General features: G+C 43.2%; 1 non-coding gene across 1 annotated transcript; it reads right to left on the bottom strand.

The window, feature by feature from the left end:
• Positions 1–4143: 4143 nt before the first annotated feature.
• On the bottom strand, positions 4144–4220 carry LOC136738818 (small nucleolar RNA SNORD66). The gene has a single exon (XR_010812712.1). It is a non-coding gene; the product is annotated as a small nucleolar RNA SNORD66 (small nucleolar RNA).
• Between the last annotated feature and the right edge of the window lie 2691 nt (positions 4221–6911).

The following is a 6911-nucleotide window of genomic DNA, read 5'->3' as shown; positions in this document are numbered from 1 at the left end:
TCTGACCCTTGTAATGTTCATGGTAGTCTTCCTTGGTAGAGGTGTGGGATTCAAAGAACAGATGTCTTCCTTTGATATACTAGGAAAGGTCCGATCCCACGGATCTTATTTAACAACTGTCAATCGTTCATTAACAAAAACAGTTCCTGCCTATCTGGAGAAAAGATTAAGTCCACAGACTTTTAACAAACATCTGTGGGCCCTCTCTCTCTGCAGTTTGATCTTTTCTATTATTGACAGGAATGTCTAGAGGGTATGCCCTGAACAACTTACAAAATGGTTGTTGCTACCATAATACATTTACTTTGCTTGTCTGCATATTATTATTAATATAAAACATAATACAGTTTATATAAAATATTAATAACGGCTCTTCAACCTTCAACTTCACCTCCGACCTTTCCTTTCAGGTCAAAGGTGATTTTTTGATTTTTGGCTTACAGCTTTCAAAAGTCATCACAGTCATCATACATGTCATAAAGTGCCAAATATGTTCTTCTGAATAAATGCTTGAACTTTGACCCTTCCTTTAGGCTGATGATTGCTACAGAACTCAGATAGTAACTCATATGAGGTCTGTTCACAAATGTCCTCCACTGTGACCATTGACCTCTACTTAAGATCAAAGTGAGAACTAACTCATAACTCCTTTCATAGTGCACTTAGGCTCATACTTACAATGGAGCACATATAGGAACCCATGTATGTACCTGAAAATGCCCTTTCTGATGACCTTTGACCTTCCTGTCAGCTCAAATTCAAAGTCCTCTCATAAATCCTTCCAGAAAAAAGCTATAAAGCTGCTTTGAAGCTACAATTATTTAAAAGGCATTTAACATGCTGAACTGCTTACATTCATTAGATACTATTTGAATTGGTCTTAAAACATCCTTTTTCTAATTTGTAGCAGTTCCTGTCCCCCTGTACATCTATTGAGCTTCTGCTCACAATTTCTTACCGGTGGCTTCACAAACACAGTTTAGTACTTGTCTCTGACTATCAGATTTTATATGAGGTAGAGAACTCCGAGACTAGTGCTAACCGAGGTCGGTGAAACTGAGTTTACATCTCTGGCCAGTGATCATCACACTATTTCTGCAAGTCCTGTAGTCTGAACTACATATGTAGCCTGCTTGTATCTGAAACGTTGTTGTACTTGAAATAACTCCACATTATAACACATATTTCACTCCCCACGTACTTCTTTGTACCGAGATTATTTTAAACAGGATTGACCCACCAGCAGCTGGTGCTGTGAAGACAGTCCTCCCTCCACACTCTGATCTACAGTGCACCACCATTCAATATAGTATAGATATAGATATCCATTTTCATTTTATTTTGTAGATTAGACAGAGAAGGGAAAGAAATGTAATGATTGTATGTTGATGCTTTCATCTTCACCAGAGAAGGACTGGTGCTTCTATTTCTAGTGCTTTCACAAAAGGCCCTCTCTTCCTGGCCTGCTCTGCTCAGGCCTGACCGACGCGTGACAGGACACTTTCGCTGGAGTTCGCTTCACGTCGGTTGTACATCTTGATCATGAGCTTCTGCTGCACCTTGATCTGCTCACGGTGCACCTCCTGCTCTGCATCCTTGTGGACCTGGTCGATTGTCTTAGGACCCTGGTCACCCCTCCTGGGCACCCAGTTATCCTGAAGAAGAGGAGAAAGAGTCAGTGACCATGGTAGAGAGAGAGAACGAGAGGCAGACAGGGATTGGGGGGCTGGGAAGCTGAAAGCAAGGAAGGTTTCTATTCTCCCAACACTCATGACTTACTCTTCTCAGGTCCAAGACGTCCTGCAGCATGAAGCGGATTCAAGAGGAGGTCTTCCTTTCTTTGATGATCTGCTCCATCTGGCTGAAGTACTGGTCCATGCGGGGCTGGTGAAAAGGTCGATTAGAAAACTGAGCAGACAGCAGGTACAAAAGTAACTTTATACCACCAAGTGAAGCAGCATTCCTTCAAGAAGGCGTCTGCAGATGCTCAGAAACACTTATTCAGACCACTGTCAATAGGCCTCATCACGTTGCTGGATGTTTAGCCAGGGCTCAGTCTGGCACGACGGCCGGAACTGCCTTACCTTGGCGGTTTCCAAGTCCAGGTCTTTGCCGATAGTGGAGAGGAGTAGGCACAGGCACTCCAGGGACTCTTCGTGGTTCTTCAACAGCTTGACGATGCAATTGTGCATGGTGGTCTTTATCAGCATCTTCACCTTGAACAGCTCCCCAATGAACCTGATGTTGCCTAGTGAGCGCTGCTGGGCCTTGCACTTGGCCTCCTGCAGCTCGTCACGTAGACGCTGCCACTCCTCACCCTGCGCACACACGGCACTTAATTACATACTATCATAACAGAGGCATGATTCTACAAGCATTTTCAAGCACTGGAAATCAGTTTTTTTTTTTCAGACTTTTTCCAGACATCCAGACTAGCGTACAAACCCTGTTTATATTTAAAATAAATACTTGGGTTGTCAGTCGATTCAAATTACAATAAGTGTTACAGTCTTTAAGTGGTTGTGCCACACAGTTATACTTTAATAAATACTAGTCATTGATAATACAGTAGAACAATGCTGAATGGGAAAGGAGAAAAATATATAAATGAATATTAAATAAAAAACACTAAATCATTATAATTAACACTATACAAGCGCAGGGCTGCTCAGTTTGACTGATTTAATGTTAATTACTCTGGGTTCCTGAATACTCTGTGCAGACCCGTTCTTTACTTTTACTAAATATATGTATCAAATATGCCTAAGAAGCGTTTTAGCTGTCACGATCTCTACCTCACCTACAGTCTACAGTCTTTCATGTGCTTGAAAAACACACGCATTGTATAGCATTACAGGTGTAGTCAGATTGAGTGATTAAACACTTGTTTCTTTAGTTTTGATTGTGCTGTGGACGCCTTCAGAAAACAAAGTGCTTTGATCTTATTTATACCAATCATTTGAATGTTTTATGTTCATATTTAAATGTAAATACTACTTATGCTAGTTTTATTTGATTGTTTGCCTTTCATTATACCACAGCATTTAAAGAGCTATCGGCTGTTGTAGGTGGTTCAAAAACTCTGTGATTCTACTGTTAACCGTATATCACTATTATGACATTTTTGTTTTTTAAATCAGCTCGATTAAATAGAAAAAATGTTGATCGTCAATTCAATTAGTTGATTCATAGACCCGATTAATTGATTAATCGAGGCAGCCCTAAAAATACGTTCAAATGTTCCTACCACCAAGGATGCATCCAGCAACTTCTGCTTCTTCTCCAAGACCTCGTCTCCATCCTCCTCCGTCTCAAACTCCTTCTGGCAGCGGTTCAAAAGCAGAGAGCGGAAAGGCACCGTCTCTCCCGGCTTGTCAACGGCTGGGACTTTGAGCTACAGAAAGGGGAGCAGGAACAACATAAACCCTAAGCAAGATGGTGTGCTAGGCTGGCTTCCAGCTTTAATAGGTATCGGAGTGAAAACTCTTGATATGCGCATCACAAGACAGGCATCTGCTAGTCCATTCAAAACTGAACTCCCACAAATTACAATTCCAGAGCTAAACAAATCTGATCCATGTATTATTATTATTATTATTATTATTATTATTATTATTATTATTATTATTATTATTATTATTATTATTTATTTCCTAGCAGATGTCCTTGTCCAATATAAGAGCAATACAAAGTGCAATAATACAGAGCAGTTCAAGTCGTAATACATTTTACAAGTTCAAATTTACACAAATAGCATCTTCACAATCCTCTACCATTCCCTCCCTCCCTCTTTCACTTCACTCTCCCCGTCACCCTCCTTCTCTCACCCTCAGAAGGCACTGGCACATATTGGCGTATGAGGCGGAGAAGTTGGGTTCGGAGACGGCCTTCTCGAAGATGAGCTCCATGACACCCTGGAGTCGCTGCTCCGTGTCGATGGTCAGCTCGTTCACTTGACGCATCCACGGCTGGAACATCTGTGGGGTCAGCTTGTTCAGAATACCACTCACCCTGCGGAAGAGCTCCTGTTGAAGGGGAAAGGGGGGAGGAGGGAAGGAAGGAAAAAGAGTTAGTTCTGCAAACCTCGGCCAAGTCCGTGTTTTTATTTGTTCTGGAGAGGTGGGTGCATGTGAGCGTACTCAGCCCCTCAGTTCATCTTCTCCATCAGTAGAGGTCAGTGGCCCAGACACCAATGCACTACAAATAGATCATCAGTGGGGCTCCAATTTTACCCACAATCCCCTTTACTAGACTAGCAAATTATTATTCCCACCCCCCCAAACATGAACCGTGTCCTCTGCTCCTACATACCTGGGTCTTAATGACCTCGGGGTCATCACCCACTGTGGGAGCCTTCTTAATTGTAGGCAGGTAACACACATACAGTCATCTAAATAACAATCGCAATTAGACAGCAGTTGACAAAAAGTACAAATGAGACAAATGTCCAAGATCAGCATTAAACAGATCCATCAGAACAATGCAGGTAACCATCTCAATCAGAAGGATTTATATATAAAAACATGAAAATAAAACTCTAGGGTCTCCTAGACAAGCAGGGGGCTGCATACCTTAGCCAGGACCACATCGCTAATGCGGAGTTTCTGCAGCCTGTCACAGATGAACTCTAAGTCCAGCAGGAACTGACGCTCATTTTTCTCCTTCTCATCAGGGACATAATTACACCTGCAACATAATTTGAAAGCAACAACATTTCCACAGGAGTCTTGGTTGTGCCGAGGATTACGAAATAATGAAAGCAATACATTTTAGACGTCGGCTCAAAATCCCTACCATTCGGCGTTGAAATGACCCAGGTTTATTTTGTATTTATACCATATCCAGTTCACCATATTCACATCCTCTCATACAGTAATCAATAAACGAGAATAATGGTTCAATTTGTAGCTACACACCTATGCTTAGGAGCAATTCACACGATCTTGTACTGGTGAAGAACATTATTATTCACAATATGTCATTTAAAAAAATGTAGGCTATACATACCCTGCTGCAATGAAAAGAAAAAGATAGATTAATGAAACGGCCTACCTGAATCTTGCGGAGTCTTCAAGACAAAACTTGAAGTTTGCAATCGCTGCCATGCTTTTGAATTCAATACAACCAAAAGGCTCTCGGGAACACTGAAATTACTCAGAGGTAAAATCAATCAACCGTACGACTCCGTCTCCAAACACACTATCAGCTCTAATTAGGCAATATCCACAGAGCAAACAGAATCGAATTCCAGCAACTGTTACGTATGCAACTGACAACAACTGACGTCATACCCAACACATATCAGAACAACATAATACAGTTCAGAAACGAGAGGCCACTCGACCCATCAGCTCGTTTGGTGTCCATTAATAACTAAATGATCCAAGGATCACATCCAGTCTATTTCTGAATGTTCCCAAATTGTGGCTTCAACCACATCGCTGGGGAGTCTGTTCCAGATTGTAATAACTCTCTGTGTGAACAAGTGTCTCCTGTTTTCTGTCTTGAATGGCTTGAAGCCCAATTTCCATTTGTGTCCAAACACACTGAATCGAGTCACTCAATCGGTTCGCATCGCCCCACAAAAGAATCAGTCCCTCAGCCAGGCTCACACTGCGCACTTTTACAACCCGACCCGAGTCTGAGAGGCGGGCAGCGTGGCTTTCCCTGGATGCTGTCTTTTGCTGGTGAAGAGTCGCACTACTGATCATTAAGGATCAACATTTGATCTGCATGGCTTATCACATCAGCGCCAACACAACAAGCAACGAGCAGCACAAGTGTCCCTCAGTCCAAGTCCACAACACACACGAGTGGCCTGTAACTCCCGATCAACAGCAGAGCTAGTAGGCTGGCACCCCCTCCTGTAAAATGAGCGGAACAACCCTATTCATCAATACAAGGCTGTAAGTCTAGAGAGAGGGCCTACCTTACATGTGTTTTCCTCTGGATTTTCAGGAAGCCAAGTCTTTGATGATGTCACCAAAACCCAGGTGGTGCTTTAAGGGCTTCAGAGTGAGCGCTCAGTCTGTCAGCCCCACTGTAGAGGCGCCCTGTTCTGCACAGGCCGGGTTACACACAGAGCGACCTGCACAGCCACGCAACTGGGAAAGTGACATATATGCGCAATGCAATGTCCACCTTCGGGCCACAGATTGCAGCTTCTTTCACGCAGTGACTGAAGCAAGGCGCTTGCAGTTTTGATATATCCCTTGAAATGAGACATTGCGTCTGTGAAATCCTCTTAGATCAGCGCAGTGTTTCCTCTGAAGCAACAGCACAGGATCGGGGTTCTTGAGATGAGAGCTGATGTCCGTCCTGTTTCCAAACTTCGCTATTACTTTCCCCCGCTTTGTCTTTACAGTAATTGAACCCGTGAAAGGCTCTCTGGATTGTCAGTCTGCTTAGTCCCACCTTCAAGCAGAGAAACCAACTCTGATAGGACAGAACTGCGCCGGTAATCCCATGCATTAAATAGGGCCTGATTGTAGCGCCGTCTCCTGGTCAAGGGTGGACAGTGGTCAGCAGGCACCAACACCAGCCTAGGCACCCACACCGGGCCGCAGACCTCTGCAGGGCCCCAGGGTCCAAAGCAGGGGCCCACACTTCCCCACATCACCCCCTCCACACTCTGTGATCTGGTATATCTACCGCACAGTGCACAATTCATTGAATTGCTGGTAAATTAAATACATTGTGAGCATAAGCGACATATATGTGAACCTTTTCTTGTCCCAAGAGTAGCACTGTTATCATTTCCGTTGCACAGAGCACAAGCATTTCCAAATCTTTTTCAAATATTTAACATAACAACATAAGAAAGTTTACAAACGAGAGGAGGTCATTTGCCACATCGTGCTCGTTTGGTGTCCATTAATAACTAAGTGATCCAAGGATCCTATCCAGTCTGA

The sequence above is a fragment of the Amia ocellicauda genome, unplaced genomic scaffold (assembly GCF_036373705.1).
Source record: "Amia ocellicauda isolate fAmiCal2 unplaced genomic scaffold, fAmiCal2.hap1 HAP1_SCAFFOLD_58, whole genome shotgun sequence".
NCBI classification, from domain to species: domain Eukaryota; kingdom Metazoa; phylum Chordata; class Actinopteri; order Amiiformes; family Amiidae; genus Amia; species Amia ocellicauda.
This window is presented reverse-complemented; position numbering and strand designations above follow the sequence as displayed.